The sequence below is a fragment of the Aquarana catesbeiana genome, linkage group LG07, assembly GCF_042186555.1.
Source record: "Aquarana catesbeiana isolate 2022-GZ linkage group LG07, ASM4218655v1, whole genome shotgun sequence".
NCBI classification, from domain to species: Eukaryota; Metazoa; Chordata; class Amphibia; order Anura; family Ranidae; genus Aquarana; species Aquarana catesbeiana.
Genome location: NC_133330.1, coordinates 261,455,664 through 261,473,401, shown reverse-complemented (window position 1 = coordinate 261,473,401; position 17,738 = coordinate 261,455,664).

Here is a 17,738-nt window from a genome sequence, read left to right as displayed (position 1 = left end):
TGGCCCCAGATGACCAATAAAAATACTGCAGTGGAGGCTGTCCTCTCACTGCAGTGTCATAGAAGGGGGCATGTGTCTAAAAGAGAAATGCTCCTTTCAAGCCCAGTCCTCTTAACTAGAAGGAAAAAATATGTAGTTATAAGATTTACCCATAATCCCATGTTTTTCTCACACAGTTTAGAGGGAGAATGAGAATCTGCTGCCTGCTGAAAAGGTACTGTTTTAATCAAGCTAAATCATATATTATTATGCTATATGTTAACATAATGATTTATTATTTATCCATTTACTTTGAAATTACTGGTTTGAAGTTATAAGTTATTTGTCCGTTAAGTCACCTGCTTGAACAGTTTTTGAAAATATAATAAATAACCTTAAAAACAATATATAATAATTATTTGTATACAACTTACTTGTAGTAATTAACCACTTGCCACCCAGGTCAATTCTGACACTTCTCTCCTACTTCTAAAAATCATATTGTTTTAATTTACTCAGAAAATTACTCAGAACCCCAAAACAATATATATATATCTATATATTTAGCAGACACACTAGGGAATAAAATGGTGGTCGTTGCAACTTTTTATGTTACACGGTATTTGCGCAGCAATTTTTCAAACACTTTTTTGGGTTTCATAAATATAAAGAAAAAAATCTCACTAAAGTTAGCCCGATTTTTTTGTATAATGTGAAAGATGATGTTACGCTAAGTAAATAGATACCCAACATGTCACGCTTTAAAATTGCACATATTTGTGGAATGGCGCCAAACTTCTGTACTTAAAAATCTCCATTGGCGACGCTTTAAATTTTTTTACAGGTTACATTTTAGAGTTACAGAGGAGGTCAAGTGCTAGAATTATTGCTCTCGCTCTAACGTTTGTGCCGTATGTAACCTGTGTGTGTCTGGCTCTTATACTAGGCAGTGCCTCACCAGCCACTGACCTCACCAGGGCCGATCCTAGGGTCACAGACGCCTGGGTGCAGAAATATTTCTGGCGCCCCCACGTGGGCGTGGTCATCTTACCAACACCTCCCCTTGTTTCTATGGCAATTACTCAAACACAGAGATGCTCCCCTAAGAAGTCTTTGTTACCCTGGGATCCTCCCATGATCTCAATAAACAATAAACAAATACAGGAAGAGCATACACTAATGAGACCTGGAGGGGAGTCTCTCTGATGCACACAGAGAGGGCTTCTGTTAGAGAATCTGTTAGAAAGAGCCCCCAGACATGGTACAGGAGATGGTCAGAGACTGCAGACATGTTACAAGAGATGGTCAGAGACTGCAGACATGTTACAAGAGATGGTCAGAGACTGCAGACATGTTACAAGAGATGGTCAGAGACTGCAGACGTGTTACAAGAGATGGTCAGAGACTGCAGACATGTTACAAGAGATGGTCAGAGACTGCAGACATACTACAGGAGACGATCAAAGACTGGAGATATAGTAGAGGAGATGGTCTGAGACTGCAGAAATACTACAGGAGATGATCAGAGACTGCAGACATACTACAGGAGATGGTCAGAGACTGCAGACATACTACAGGAGATGATCAGAGACTGCAGACATAATACAAGATTTGGTCAGAGACTGCAGACGTGTTAAAAGAGATTGTCAGAGACTGCAGACATAGTACAGGAGATAGTCAGAGAATATGGACATATTACAGGAGATGGTCAGAGACTGCAGACATACTACAAGAGATGGTCAGAGACTGCAGACATGTTACAAGAGATGGTCAGAGACTGCAGTTCCTATGGACGTTAGTAGATAATGGCCGATCGGCCCTCTCACCTGACCCAGCGATACAGCAACAACGGTTCCTCTGATCAGGAGTCAGCTCACTCTGAATTGCCCGTGGCGACTCCATTGGGTAGAGCCCAGATCTGTATTCTGGCAATGACTCTATTCCTTTCTCCGCCAGGGATGGTGCCAGGCTGTGTGGCTTTCCCTCTGGTGGCGCAGGGCAGCAGGGTTCTCTCTCTGATGATGTTCCCTCAGCACTGTCCTCTCCCTCTGGAGTCCTGGGTGTACTTTACTGAAAGCTTTCCCGGGCTCCTGGCTCTATCTCTCTCCCATTCAGCTGAGCATGCTGTGTGGGCTGCAGTTTCCGTGTTACAGTGGGCCTGCCAGTCCTCGGGACTACATGTGCCACAATCCTCTTCTTTGCTCCTTTTTTTTTCTTCCCTGGCCAATATGAAGGCAGGGGAAGAAACATACTGCGCCGCTCACTAGTACAACACCACGCACAAGGAGGAGAGGGAGAGGGGAAATAAGAGCCCACGGCTGCAGTGGCGTCACTAGGGTTGGTGTCACCCAGTGCGTTAAAACATGGTGCACCCCTCCTCCACCAACTATAGTCGCCCCTCAGTACAAACCTCCTCCACTAAGTATAGACCCCCCTTAGTCAGTGCAGACCCCCCACTAAGTATAAACCCCTCTCTCAGTACAGACCCTCCATCAGTATAGACCCCCCCAGGACAAAACACCCCCCTCTATCAGTATAGACCCCCTCAGGACAAACCACCCCCCTCCATTAGTACAGAACCACCCCTCCTCCATTAGTACAGACCCCCCAGAACAAACCACCCCCCCTCCATTAGGACAGACCCCCCAGAACAAACCGCCCCCCCTCCATTAGTACAGACCCCCAGAACAAACCACCCCTCCTCCATTAGTACAGAGCCCCCAGAACAAACCACCCCTTTCCATTAGTACAGACCCCCCAGAAGAAACCACCCCCCTCCATTAATACAGACCCCCCAGAATAAACCACCCCCCTCCATTAGTAAAGACCCCCCTCCATTAGTAAAGATCCCCCAGAACAAACCACCCCCCCTCTATTAGTACAGACCCCCCAGGACAAACCCCCCCTCCATTAGTACAGACCCGCCCAGGACAAACTCCCCCTCCATTAGTACAGACCCCCCCGGACAAACCACATCCCTATTAGTACAGACCCCCCCAGAACAAACCACCACCCTCTATTAGTAAAGACCCCCCAACAAACCACCCCCCTCCATTAGTACAGACCTCCCCGGCCAAACTACCTCCCCTACATTAGTACAGACCCCCCCAGGACAAACCACCCCCCTCCATTAGTACAGACCCCCCCAGGACAAACCACCCCCCTCAATTAGTACAGACCCCCCCAGGATAAACCACCCCCCTACATTAGTACAGACCCCCAGGACAAACCACCCCCCTACATTAGTACAGACCCCCCCAGGACAAACCACCCCCCTACATTAGTACAGACCCCCAGGACAAACCACCCCCCTACATTAGTATAGACCCCCCAGAACAAACCAACCCCTACATTAGTATAGACCCCCCAGGACAAACCACCCCCCCACATTAGTATAGACCCCCCCAGGACGAATTACCCCCCTACAGTAGTATAGACCCCCCAGGACAAACCACCCCCCCTACATTAGTATAGACCCCCCCAGCACAAACCACCCCCCCACATTACTATAGACCCCCCAGGAAACCCCCCCTACATTAGTATAGACCCCCCAGGACAAACCACCCCCCCTACATTAGTATAGACCGCCCCAGGACAAACCCCCCTACATTAGTATAGACCCCCCAGGACAAAACCACCCCCCCTACATTAGTATAGACCCCCCAGGACAAACCACCCCCCTACATTAGTATAAACCCCCCCAAGACAAACCCCTCCCCCTACATTAGTATAGACCCCCCAGGACAAACCACCCCCCCACATTAGTATAGACCCCCCCAGGACAAACCACCCCCCCTACATTAGGCTAATTTAAAACACAGAGCATGTCAGGCTTGAGCAGCAGGCGGGAGTGAGACACAGGAGGAGGAGAACTGGAACACATTGGGCATGGGCATGGGCCACCCCCCCCCCCCCCAGTGACGTCACTGCACGGCTGGTCTCTCACACAGAGACAGCCGCTCCGATCTCATTTCGCTCTCCTCCTCTGACAGGAGGAGGGTGGGATGGGCGGCGGCGGCGACCAGCAGAGGGAGCCGCCTACGGACAAGGAAGAGGAGGAGGGAGGGGAGCACTCTGGAGCTTCAGCGCCCCCACCTCTGTGGCGCCCCGTGCACCCTGTCTGGACCTCACGCACGTCCCAGGTGTACACACAGTGTAACTTCATCTAAAAAGGGAAGTTCGGCTTTTCCTCCTCAACCCCCTCTCCACTACCACTTTTTTCCACAAGCAAGATAGAGGCATTGGGGACCCAAACACTGGCAAAGAACTAGCCTGGGTGAGGACAGCGCTGGATCCCTGGACAGGTAAGGCTTCATGTACATGGGACGTTTTTACAACCTCTCCTGAACGATTTAACTTGACAGATAGTAACCCACGTTTAAAACGTCCGTTTAGCTGCGTTTACATGCCGCGTTTAGCCACGTTCGTGTTTAGAAGAGTTTTTAAAAACATTTTTTTTTATCATAATAACCAAAAATGAAAAACGCCTGTAAACGAAACACGGCTAAATGCAAGTTACCACATTTAGCTGTGTTTAGTCACGTTTAGAAGCATTTAGCGCTTGAAATGCCTCTAAACTCAGCTTCTGAACCCATTTTATTGCGTTCCAAAAAAAGCCTCTAAACTCAACTGCCTATAAATGACTGTAAATTACCCTGTGTACATGTACTGATAAGATAACATAGAGGAGAGTTCAGGAGCAGTTGAAAAAAATGCCCAACTGCTCCTAAACGTCCGTTTAGCAGCAGCAGTGTACATGAGGCCTTTGTGTGTGTTTATTAAAGCGGTAGTAAACCGCTGTGTTTTTTGGGAGTTTTTTTTTGCAACCTGCAAGACAATGTCATATATGCTAGTATGCGTCGCATACTAACACATTATGTGAAGCTTACCTTAGAACGAAGCCTCTCCAACGACGCTCTGTCACTGCTGAAGCTTCGATCTTCTCCTGGTCTTCCTTCTGGGTTTGCGGACTCGGGCTGTGAGAGTGGCCAGAGCTGCGATGACATCACTCCCACACTTACTAGTCTTAAAAATGGCCAGAACAAAGTGTCCTCCCATAGACTTCAGTGGGGTTGGAAGCTGAATTAGGGGTTTGTAGACCTTAAGCAGGATTTGACAAACCCTACCTATACAACCCAGGAGATTTACACATCCCTACTCCAGAACCAGTTTGGGCTACTTTGATGCAGTCATACTTCCATCAGGAAACAAGCAGTGCACACAGGGAAGTCTAAAGCTGGCCCATTGGTTGAACAAAAAAGTGTGCATCTATGGGCTATCTAACTTTTTTAAAATTTTAAAAACTACCCACATAAAGCAAAGAAAATTGTTAATACCTAATATAATACATAATATAAGGTAGTCTGATGTACAACACTGTGGTAGGTTTCTATATGAGGCAGATTTGCTTTAGGAAAACTGTTTAAAAAATCTTTTCTATCAATAATTACTATAGGAGATGACATTCTCACCTGTAATATTATTGCCGATAAAGGTGGATAATATGACTCCCTGTCCCTTCATTGTCTTGTTTCGCCTTGTACAGTAATTAAAATTTCTCAGTGGGACCCTGTAATGGGACAGCTTGTCACATCGCATTATAGAAATTCGCTGCTCATCTCTAAGAAAGGACAGAACCACCCACGGTTATGTCATCTGTTTCTGAGATGTCCCGACAACTCATCAAGAAAGACTCAGCGGCTTCCGTTATCAGGAAATTGTGGCTGCTATGGATTGGTAACATCACACCAATACTTGTGAAATCAAAACATTTCATGACAGACTAATGATAGGATTCTAATCCAACATTAAAAAACATCTCCAGGTAACAAGGAATATTGTGCTGTTCAGGTAACTTTGCAAATGTGTTTAAGTCTTTTATTTGAATAGTTTATAATAAATTGGAACCAGATTCATGAAGATTTTTAGAGTTCTTCTGGTATACCGTAGCCTCCTGTCACCTAATTCTGTGCTATGAAACCTTTCTCAATAGGAACTGCAGATGGAGGTGGTGGGTATTTTGGCAAGCTTAATGTTAGCACCATTCAGGAGACCAGAATACCAGAGACCACAGGGATTTGGCAGCCAGCTGCAAAGAACTCATGCCAGGATGTACACTAGAGCCATCAGCAGTTAAGCTGGGTCCACTATGTGAGTCTAAATGTAAGCTTTTCATGTTTAAATGGAGTGGACCTCCAGGAAGGAAAGGTCTACTTTTGCTAACAAAATAATATATGATATTTAAACCGTCCAGACCATTTGGTATCTATTAAAAATTATCTTTCTATTTCAATGAGCAGCGGCAATAATTTTTTAAAATGGTCAAAAAAAAAAAAAAAAACTGGAGAAGGAGAGGTAAAGTCTGCATAGAGCTGCAAGTCAAAATAAACGCATCTCCTGCAAAAAAAAAAGAGTTTAATTTTTGCTAAGATAATTTATTGGAAACTTTTTGGCTAAAACCAACAAGATGATGCTCCCATGTTTCCAATAGTAACATTGAGATTGCTCAGAAAATAATAATTAGGGCAGATCCTCCTATTTAACACTCAATTTAAAGTGTTACTAAACCCAGGACCCTGCATTCACTATAGCTGGTCTTCCACAGTACACAGAACATGGGAATACAATTATTTTAGTAAATATCAACTGTTAAATACCTTTTCTCATCAGCAGTTATAGCAGTCTTGTGACTTCTATTAGTGTCCGGCTGAGCACTGGTTGAAGCTTGTAGGAGAAGTTTTCATTCTCCCCTGACTGTCCTATGAGGCTGCATGACCCCTGACCCTCTGTCTGGACAGTGCTGATTGCCCCCCCCCCCCAAAAAAAAAAACCCTCTCTAGCAATACACACCAAACTGAGCATGTGCAGAGTGCCTTCTAGGACTCTGTTCTATCAGCAGATGGATTAGGGATTGTGGAAGAAGGGGAGGAGCAGAAAAGACATGATCAAACAGCCTTTTTTACACAATGCGCAGGATTAATTTCTTTGGGTTCCACTGTGAGTATAACAATCATGCTTTACTGCATATACAGACTGATTTCACTATTGTGGATTTAGTAACACTTCAAGGAAGGATTTGTAGGGGCAGATATTAGTTTCTTTGGGACAGAGAAGGAGTTTGCTAAAATCCCTGCATTCAGTTAGAAGATATTGATTTTTTCCAGGAAAACAAAAAAAAACAACAAAAAATGTTCATTCTTTTAATGCCACCAATAGTGTTGGGGGAGCAGTTCCGGCCAAGCTAAATTTCGGCCCGGACATTGCCTGTTCGCCCATTTGGCGAACTCCCGAATCTGCGGGGCCGAGCACCCCACAATGCACTGTGCAGCACAGTGCATTCTAGGGCCCTAATCAGGGCACAGAGCACTGTCAAAGCCATGACTGGTCAAAGTCATGTTGAATTTGTCCAATCATGGCTCAGTGCTCATAGTCCCTTCCCACAGGAACCTTTTGCATTGTGTTGTTGGAGTGGAGATCGATAGAGCAGGGCTCAGTTTGCTACTGGTGAGTTAGTGTGTTAGTGTATTATTATGGGTCAGAGTGTAGAGTGTCAGTGTAGCGTGAGTATAGTGTAGTGTGTCAGTATAGTGTAGTGTCAGTGCAGTGTGAGTATAGTGTGTCAGTATAGTGTGGGTATTGTGTAGTATCAGTGTAGTGTGCTACTGTAGTGCAGTGTTTAACACAGCATTATATAACATTTAGTGCTGTATACCATGCTGTATCCCCTGCCTGCCCTATTTTTTTCTAATTGTCAGCAGGGGCGTTGCTAGGGGGTGGCTTTTGGGGCTATAGCCCCGAATCTGGGGCCCATAGCCCTGAGTCTCTTTGAGACGGCCGTGGTTGTGGCCTCTCTGCAGCCGAGCTGCGAGTGCGGTGGGCAGGACCAGAGCGCGGGCAGGCAGCACGGGAGAGCCGAGCGGGCGAGAGAGCAGAGAGATTACATCATCTCTCACCACGCACCCTGCATCAACGCTGTTCCGCTCTCACTGTGCAGCCACGGGCAGCAGAGAGATGACATCATCTCTCACTGCCTACCCTCTCTCTGGTGAGCCTGATGTAAGGAGTGGCTCTCTGGGGACTCTGAGGTAAGGAGGGGCTCTCTGGGAACCCTGATGTAAGGAAGGGGCTCTCTAGGGACCCTGATGTAAAAGGGAGGCTCTCTGGGGACCCTGATGTAAGGGGGAGGCTCTCTGGGGACTCTGATGTAAGGGGGAGGCTCTCTGGGGACCCTGATGAAATGATAATATATGTAATATATATATATATATATATATATATATATATATATATATATATATATATATACACACACACACGTATATTATATACATGTGTATACCCGCCCAAGCGTATGACTTTCTTTACTTAGCTGCTGTGGGCTCTAGCCCCAGATCTTTTGTAGTCCTAGCAACACCCCTGATTGTCAGCTACAGTTTTTCTGACTGCCACGCTGGTGTTCCCCCGTTTTAATTTTTTTTAAAGTTTTTACATTTCTGTCAGCGCCAGTCCTCAATTTAAAGTGCACCAAACACCACTTTTCTTTTAATAAAGCGCATCCATTCACACATTTCCCAGTATCCATTAAATTTGGGTAATAAGCACCCCATCATGTCTGGGAGGCCAACAAGGAGAGGCAGACATTCCCATGCCACTATGAGGGGGCCAGCGGCGTCTTTGTCCACAGGCAAAGGTGGATGTGGTCCCTCCTCAGGCAGGCCCCCATTTTCTCTGCTTAGTGATGTTGCCCATGCTATCCAGTCACAGCATGCAGAGGGGGTGGTGGACTGGCTTACTAAACCATCCTTATCCTCCTTATCCTCTATGACCCAGGCTGAGACACTAGTGTGCAGTCCACCGCAGCTGCCAGAGCGGCTTATTCTGCTTTCTTGTCCATAGCTATTCCTGCCATAGCCCCTGCATAATGCATGGAGGAGTCAGCTGAATTATTTAAACACAGCACCAGCCACTTGCTTCTTGAGGATGCACAGGCATTATTTGATTCTGATGTTGGTTCTGAGGTTGAGAAAGGGAGAAACATGAGCCTGCGGAGAACATTGATACAAATTGGCAGCCATGTTCCCGCAGCCACAGTGTATTGCCAAGTTGGCTCCAGTGATGATAAGGATGGAGGGAGTGATGGTGATAAGGTCACTGACGTGACTTGGGTGCTGGATAGAGCAGAGAAGGAAAGCAAGGGGAAGACAGAATTCCAACAGGACAGAATGTCCTCTAGAGGCAGCCATCATGGAACAGTAGAAAGCAGCCACCCTATTCCATCAGATTGTGGAGCTGTTATCTCCCGGCCCACTTCCCATAGCTCAGCTGTCTGGGCCTTTTTTAGCACATGAGCAGCTGATCACACTGTTGCAATCTGCAATCTCTGCCTCAAGCAGATCAAGCGTTGGCAAAAACACCAGCCATTAGGGTACCACATGCTTGCAAAGGCATTTAACCTCCCACCACTCAGCCCATTGGCAAGAGCACCTGAAAGCCACACAAAAGGGACACAAATCTTCTCCTCTTCACTCTTCACCTTTCACGTCTACCCCCCGCTATATCTCATGACCTCCACTGACAGGGATGATGGTATAGCAAAAGGTGTCACAGGTCTTTGCAACACGTCTGCCAGCAGCACACAACCAGCTGTAGAGTTTAGCAGGCAAATTTCTCTGCCCCAGCTGCTGCATAGAAAAAAAAAACACACTCCCTGACACCTACATGCCCAGCGTCTAAATTCCAGGTTGTCCAAATTGCTGGCATTGCAACTGTCTTTCCATCTGGTGGATTCTGCCCCCTTCAGTAAATTTGCAGAATGTGCTGTACCACGATTGCAGGTTCCCAGTCGCTATTTCTTTGCATTTAAGGCCATTCCATCTCTGTACCATCACGTGAAAGGCAATGTTTTGGCATCTTTGGGCAAGGCAGTCAGCAGAAAGGTCCACATTTCTGCTGACACGTGGTCCAGCAAGCACGGTCAGGGATAATATATTTAGTTCACAGCACACTGGGTAACTCTGCTTGCAACTAGGAAGGATCCAGGACAGGTATCAGTGCTGGAGTTTGTTTTTCTGCCACATCTCTATACAGCTGGTGGTGATAATGCGGGATCTGTCAGCTCGAGCCCCTCCTCCTCCTCAATGCCCTTTTCTGCTTAATTATCAGTTGAACCACCAGTACCGCCTAAGTGTTCATGGAGCTATTCAACAAGTCAGGCTAAAAGATGTCATGCAGTGCTTCAGCTGGTCTGTGTAGGGGACAGGAGCCACACCAGAGCAGATTCTTTCAGCTCTACAGGGCAGGCCCAGAGGTGGTTAACACAACGGCAGCTTGAGTCAGGAATGGTGGTGTGCGATAATGGCACTAACCTTCTGTCCACCATTTGACAGGGAAAGTTGACATATGTACCATGCCTGGCACATGTCCTCAATTGGTGGTGCAGCATTTCCTAAACAGGTACCCAGGGTTGCAAGATATTCTAAGGCAGGCCAGAAGAGTCTGTAGCCATTTCAGGTGATCATACACAGCCAGTGTTCGGTTGGCTGAAATTCAGCAGGAATTCCACCTGCCCGTAAACTGTCTGATTTGTGACATGCCCACCAGGTGGGACTCAACTTTGGCAATGCTGCATCAGCTGCACATGCAGCAGAGGGCCATCAACGAGTACCTGTTTGAGTATGGCACAAGGACAGGCTCAAGGGAGCTCGGCTTTTTTCCCCACACCATCTGAGGAGGCAATAAGGTTGGTGAGCCGTGACAATGCATGCATCAGTGACACCATCCCTCTTGTGTTCCTGGTGGAGCATACTCTGTGTGGCATTATAGACAGCTTTTTCTAGGCAGACCAGTGGGAGGAAGAGGAGGACTTCCTTTCCTCTCAAAGCCCGCTTTATGCAGACACCATTCTTGTGATGCCACAGAACACACAGGGGAAGAGGGAGGAGGGAGGAGGAGGATTTTGGCAGTTTTGGAGGCATTGAAGCAGAGGAAGACAAAGTCAAACCTTAAGAAATGATTTTCAGTCCCCAGAAATCTTGGGAGTAGTAGTGGCTTGGGAGAGGCAGTTCCAGATAGTGTAATCCTCAGTGACCCCGAGAACTCTGCTTCTTATGCCTCCTTGCGGTGCATGGTCTTCCTTATTCTTCAAAGCCTGCGAAAGGCCCTTCGAATTTGTGGCATGAAAAAGAAGGATCATTATTGGTGGGCACCCCTCCTTGACCACCATTACAAGGGGAAATATCTTGAGGACACCGTAAAGAGGAGCTTATGTAACACCTTTCCAGACTCTGGTAGGTTACAGACTCTGCGGTTTTCATTTTTTGCGCTATAAACAGAAAAAAAGCGACAATTTAGAAAAAAACACAAAATTTTGTACGTTTTTGCTATAATAAATATTCCCATTTTTTTAAAAAAAAAGCTAATTTTTTCCTCAGTTTAGGCTGATATGTATTCTTCTATATATTTTGGTAATAAAAATTTTAATGAGCGTATATTGATTGGTTTACGCAAAAGTTATAGCAGCTACAAAATAGGGGTTTATTTATGGCAAGAGATTTAAGATTTATGGCATTTTTATTATTATTATTATTTTTTTACTAGTAATGGCGGTGATCTGCCATTTTTATCGGGACTGCTACATTATGGCGGACAGATCAGACACTTTTGACACATTTTTGGGACCATTGGCATTTATACAGCGATCAGTGCTATAAAAATGCACTGATTACCGTGTAAATGTCACTGGCAGGGAAGGGGTTAACACTAGGGGGCGATAAAGGGGTTAACTGTGTTCCCTAGGGAGTGATTCTAACTGTGGTGGGAGGGGACTGACTGGGTGAGGAAACCGATCATTTTTCATACTTAGTATGAACAACAGATCGCTCTCCTCACCCCTGACAGCACGGAGATCTGTCTGTTTACATTGACAGATATCTGTTCTGTCTCTGTGTGAAGTGATCACGGATGCCCGGCGGTCGCGATGATGCGGATGCTCGGCACATGCATCGGCTCCAGCGTTGCGCTGTGAGAGAGTGTATGCGCCTCCGGTGGTGCGCACGTGCCCCCTAGTGATCAAAAGGCGAACCACCATAGAGTTACGTCGGTTTGCCCAGGGGAGCCAACCTGCCGCAGTACAACGGGAAGGGGTTAAAAACATTTTTAGTCCTCGGCGCCCAGGGCTGTCAGCTTCAACATCCCATTGGCAGTATCTGCATCATATGGTGGAAGATCATCTAGGGCGAAAACAGACATGGAGAGCTTTCCAGTAGACAATCCATTGGGTTACTGAGGCATGAGAATAGACCACTGGCCAGAACTTGCCCAGTATGTAATTGAGCTGCTGGGCTGCCTTGCATCCAGCGTGCTTTTTGAATGGGCATTCAGTGTTGCCTGGAGGTTTTGTGACAGAAAAAAGAGCGTGTCAGCCCAATTAATACCCAAGGACCAATTTTTCCACACCTGTTTGACAGATGCATATCATTTCAAATTTTTACAGCAAGGCCAGTTCTTGCTTTCATCAAGAGTACCTCTATAGCAGGGATATAGAGCCTTCATAACGTAACCATATAGAGCATGAAAACAAGGATTGGCCTTTCTGTAAAAAATTTTAATTATATGCATCTGTCAAACAGGTGAGGAAAACTTGGGCTTTACACCATAGCCTATAGAGCAGTGATATGCAATTAGCAGACCTCCAGCTGCTGCAGACCTCCAGCTGCTGAAGGCACCACCAACACCAAAAGCCCAATTTTTACGCACCGGTTACTTCTATCAAAAGTCTGCGAAAGAGACACCAGATTTTATCTAAAAAAAATTGTTAATCTTGGCCTGAGTGTACTATAATTTGGCTTGTTCACATAAGGCTTGCTCACTGTAGTGCAAAACTTAGTTATTTCCATCCAAAGTATGCCAAAGAGACACCAGAATTTATCCAAAAAATCTCTAATCTTGTTTTGAGTGAACTAAATTGTGACCTCATCATACAGACTGTCTCTCCAAGCCATTGTTTACAAAATAAAGAAAGCTTGCAGGCAAAATCAATCTAAATGTCATTTTTTTTTCTTTATATATGCAGCAGGTTCTATACACGGTACAGATGCGTCACTTAACAGGCAGACTAAGGGGACCCCATAGGCACTATATTTAAGGGAATTTTTCATTTTTATTGTTTCATTTTAAGCATCATTAAAATCACTGCCCCTGTATGTCATTTTACTGATGTGGCTGTACCAGGGTGATGCCGATGGTCACCTATCTTGTAATAACAACTGATGCGGCTAAGCAGCCACTCGGCTGTTATTACAAGGAGCAGGAGGGGACACCCCCCCCTCCCACCGCCTTTAGCTGCTCCACCTGGGTCTCCCGTCCCAACGGGAGACCCGGACCACCAGTCGGCACGTCCACTGGCTGGCTGGAGACCCAAACAAAGCTGGATTCAGCTTTGATCGGGTCTCCGATGTAGAAACCCGAAAGTGATGTCACAATGTCACTTTCTGGTTTACTCGGCAGCCAACGGCGCCAGTTTTAATAAATGTCAGTATTCAAAAATGACGATCTTGGCATTTTGAATACTTTCAGATCCCTTTCAGATCCCTCCATAATGTTTCCCTTATCTCTGCCTATTACAGTCACAAGGGATGTTTACATTCCTTGTGTCAGCAATAAATGTGATCAGAAAAAAAAGGAACAGTGTAAAAATAAAAAATAGGAAAAAAATAAATACATTTTTAAAGCGCCCCATCCCTCTGTGCTCGTGTGCCAAAGAAAACACATACATAAGTTGGGCCCGCAATTGTAAACAGTGTTCAAATCACACATGTGAGGTATCGTCGCGATTGTTAGAGTGACAGCAATAATTATAGCACAAGACCTCCTCTGTAACTCCAAACAGCTAACCATTAAAATTTTTAAAGCATCGCCTATGGAGATTTTTAAAGCGGAGGTTCACACAAAAATTGAACCTCCGCTTTTCGGAACCCTCCCCCCCTCTGGTGTCACATTTGGCACCTTTCAGGGGGCAGGGGGGTGCAGATACCTGTCTAAGACAGGTATTTGCACCCACGTCCGGCATAGACTCCCACGGGAGTCTATGCCTCTTCCCGTCCCCACCGCGCTGTCTGCTGGGACACACACGGGTCCCAGAGACAGCGGGGACCAGTTAGGAAGCACAGTGTGACTCGCGCATGCGCAGTAGGGAACTGGGAAGTGAAGCCGCAGCGCTTCCCTTCCTGATTCCTTTACAGAGAATGGCGGCGGCAGCACCCGAGGACCGAGGGACGATTTGGTCTCAGGTGCCGACATCGCTGGACCCTGGGACAGGTGAGTGTCCTTATTTTGAAAAGTCAGCAGCTGCAGTATTTGTAGCTGCTGACTTTTACATTTTTTTCTTCCATGGGACTCCCTCTTTAAGTACCGTAATTTGTCGCTATTCCACGAGTGTGCGCAATTTTAAAGTGTGACATGTTAGGTATCGATTTACTCAGCGTAACATCATCTCTCACATTATACAGAAAAAAATGGCAAAATGTACTGTTTAGTTTTTTTTTAATACATTCAAATGTATTTTTTTCCCAAAAAATTGCGTTCAAAAAGACTGCTGCGCAAATACAGTGTGATATAAAATATTGCAATGACCACCATTTTATTCTCTAGGGTCTCTGCTAAAAAAAAAAAAAAATATATATATATATATATATATATATATATATATATATATATATATATATATATAAAATGTTTGGGGGTTCTAAGTGATTTTCTAGCAAAAAATACTGATTTTAACTTGTAAACAACAAATGTCAGAAATAGGCATTGGTACATGTCCCCCGTGGCAGTACCTGGGTCCCCATACCCTTTTTATGGCCAATAACTTGCAAATATGCATTCAAAATGGGGACTTTGGTTTTTCCAAGTTCGGGTCTTATTGACTTTAATAGGGTTTGCGGTTCGGGTCCAAACTTTTGCGCTGTTTGAGAGTTCTGGCGCGAACTGAAGTGGGGGGTGTTCGGCCCAACTCTAGTAACCAATAACTGTTACATGTTCAGATGCATCAGTTACAGTATTCAAATAATAAATCTGACACGGATATTTACAGTATGTTTTAGTGGTATCCTGACAATAAATTCTGCATTAAGACCCTAATTTAATTAACTCAATAAGCGTTTAGTAAAATGCAGAACCCAGCCCTAACCATCATCTGCCATCTTATCAGCTTCTATGTGTCTTTCATCATTTTTGTTGTTTTAAGAGTAGAATCTAGTAAAGGTCAATGCTAGACATTTAGAAAAAAAGCCTGTGACTTGATTTTGTGATCATGTAAACTTAGTAATGACTCTGTAAGCCCTCATTGTAAGCACACATTGGAGTATGAATATAATGTTACAAGAGTTCATACAGTATGAAAATACAATGAAGGTTTCTCTAGCAGCCTGTCATTAAGTGTGTACATGTGGCAGGTGAGACAGCCTTCTGCAGGGAGGGAGATGTTGTCAGCACTCCTTCGGCCGGGATCCGTCTCCTATAGCAACAGGAACAGATCTGCACCGCCAAGGTTCTCACATTGCACACAGGTACGAAAAAGAAAAGGCTAAGAGCCCTTTCACACTGGGGCGGGGGCGGGGGCGGCGTCGGCGGTAAAACGCCGCTATTATTAGCTGCGTTTTACCGTCGGTATGCGGCCGCTAGCGGGGCGGTTTTACCCCCCCGCTAGCGGCCGAGGAAGGGTTAAATACCACCGCAAAGCGCTTCTGCAGAGGCGCTTTGCCGGCGGTATAGCCGCGCCGTCCCATTGATTTCAATGGGCAGGAGTGGTAAAGGAGCGGTATACACTCAGCTCCTTCACCGTTCCAAAGATGCTGCTGGCAGGACTTTTTTTACCGTCCTGCCAGCGCATCGCTCCAGTGTGAAAGCCCTCGGGGCTTTCACACTGGATACACAGGAGCGGCACTTTCGGGTCGGTTTGCAGGCGCTATTATTAGCGCAATAGCGCCTGCAAACCGCCCCAGTGTGAAAGGGGTCTTAGACCCCTTGTGAAAGGGGTCTAAGACCCCTTTCACACTGGGGTGGTTTGCAGGCGGTATTGCGCTAAAAATACCGCCTGCAAACCGCCCCTAAACAGCCTCCGCTGTTTGTTCAGTGTGAAAGCCCGAGGGCTTTCACACTGAAGCGGTGCGCAGGCAGGGCGGTGAAAAAAGTCGTGCAAACCGCTTTTTTGGAGCGGTGAAGGAGCGGTGTATTCACTGCTCCTAAACCGCTCCTGCCCATTGAAATCAATGGGACAGCGCGCTGTACGAGGGATTTTAACCCTTTTTCGGCCGCCAGCGGGGGTTAAAACCGCACCGCTAGCGGCCGAATACAGCTACAAGAACGACGGTACAGCAGCGCTAAAAATAGCGCTGTTGTACCACCGACGCCCCCACCGCCCCAGTGTGAAAGGGGCCTAAGAGATGTGTGCGCATGAAGTCTGCGCTGGGTACACAGTGGGACCCCATACCGTTACTAGGAGTGAGGTAGTGGTGATACACTTGACAGGTAGGGAGGGCATTGGCTCTGCATGTCCTTCCTAAATGCACAAGTGACCATAGTGGTGTATATTACATTGAGAGAGTTTATTAGGGTTCAGCTGGTTATTCAAGTAAAAGTACCTTATGTAAGGCAGTGACCTTATTCAAAGTGCCTAGTGAAGCCCAGAAGAACCCAGCCCGAGGTCCGCCTCTCGTGTGACCCTTCTTTGATGCCCAATGAGGAGGGGAACATGGAGGACATGACGACCACCCCATCACCCGCCTACCCTTACATATTATCTAAGGGATAGCTAACATACAGTATTTATCTGTTGTTAGTGGCTCTGGCGTGGCTAAAGGCTCTTAGTATTTTATAGAAAAACCCACTAAACATAAAGAGGTGCAAATTTTTAAAAAATCTGCCTTGCACCAGGTTGCCAGTGTCTATAAAGGATTTGCACTGAGATCTGCTATTATGTTTGGCTTCAATTGTATCTAAATATAATGATATGGTGATTGTTTAAAGTGGTTAAAGACCACTTTTTGCTACAGGTAAGCCTATAATAAGGCTTACCTGTAGCTACCCAGGATATCTTCTAAACCTGCACAGTTTAGGAGATATCCCCTGTATTTGCATGTGCCGACGTCATCGGCACATGTGCACTGAAGCAAACTGAAGCAACGGCACTTATGTGCCATTGCTTCAGTAAATGTGCCGTTACCGCGCGCATGCGTGGGAGTGACATCATTGCGGCTCCGGCCAATCACAGCGCTGGAGCCACGATACCCGGAAGTAACCCCCGGGAATGATGTCACCAGCCGGTGCTGTGTACAGGCACCACAGCGAGGGCTTCGATCACAGGTGAGTATTACATAATGAGCTAGTATGCTATGCATACTAGCTCATTATGCCTTTGTCTTGCAGGTGTTAGGTTTTTTTTTTCAACCCACTTTAAAACTACATTCTTTTTTGCTCTATTTTATTTTACAGAGCAAGAGAGGTTCTAAAGATTTTATGAACCTGAAATGCAGGGAAAGAAAGACATTGGGGTCTGATAGTCCCCTGAAATCTCTATGAAGAGTACCTGTCACCTGCCTAATGCTATTACATTGGGGGCCTGTTAGCCCCATTGTGATGGTAAAAAAGTTAAATTAAAAAAGTGCATATTACACTTTGTCCTAATGACCTGTAAAGACTTTATAGAACCACAACCCTCCATGTATGTGACAATAGAAAAGGGTTTTTTATTGTTCTTTTTCTGT